The sequence below is a fragment of the Phytophthora parasitica genome (assembly GCF_000247585.1).
Source record: "Phytophthora parasitica INRA-310 unplaced genomic scaffold supercont2.192, whole genome shotgun sequence".
Taxonomy (NCBI): domain Eukaryota; phylum Oomycota; class Peronosporomycetes; order Peronosporales; family Peronosporaceae; genus Phytophthora; species Phytophthora nicotianae.
Genome location: NW_008649178.1, coordinates 40,077 through 40,800, shown reverse-complemented (window position 1 = coordinate 40,800; position 724 = coordinate 40,077).

Below are 724 nucleotides of genomic sequence, written 5' to 3'. Positions count from 1 at the left end.
CGACTACAAATTTGAGAAGTAGGATCCCAAGCAAGGAAATGTGCTTGAGCTGATCCCGATGAATCGAGAAACTGGGACGGATCTCTAAATGGATGATAAAGTAGAGCCGCCGCACGATAGCAGCAGCTAAGAGACTCTAACATGGCGGTAGCATTTTTTTCAACTGGCCAAGCACAAGGGCAAAGAACGGCAGCAAGTTCAACAATGATGGCCTCATTATCAACGACACTAGTTGCATTCTGCGGACAACACGAAACGTTATCTGAAGTGGCTTGTAAACGTTAGTTTCAAGCATTTCAGCATAACACGTCGTCACACCTACAAACTATCAGCCACCCGAGTTTGACCGCACTTTTGGATGCTGTACAGAAATGTGACGTTAATTACGCCATTATTTCTAGAGACCTTGTGTTGTCCACCACGTTACCTTCACTGTTTCATGAGCTCCAGTCTCGACCACTCTACATTGTGAATGAAGTATGTTCCCCAGGCAAATTGTGCTTTGCTGCTCTTGCCGGTTTAAGTCTGAACGAGTGTGAGTGCGTTATGGCTGACCTCACATCACTGTATCGGTGCGAGTACGTCATTGCTGACATGGAGCGCAACCGTGGAGCACCCATTTTGCGTCAAGCGGCTTGGGATAGTGCTGGTGCTAACAGGATAATTGCGGATGAGCGGGTCCCAAACGTTGTAGTCGTGTGCAGTGAGGATGCAGCAAGAGCAG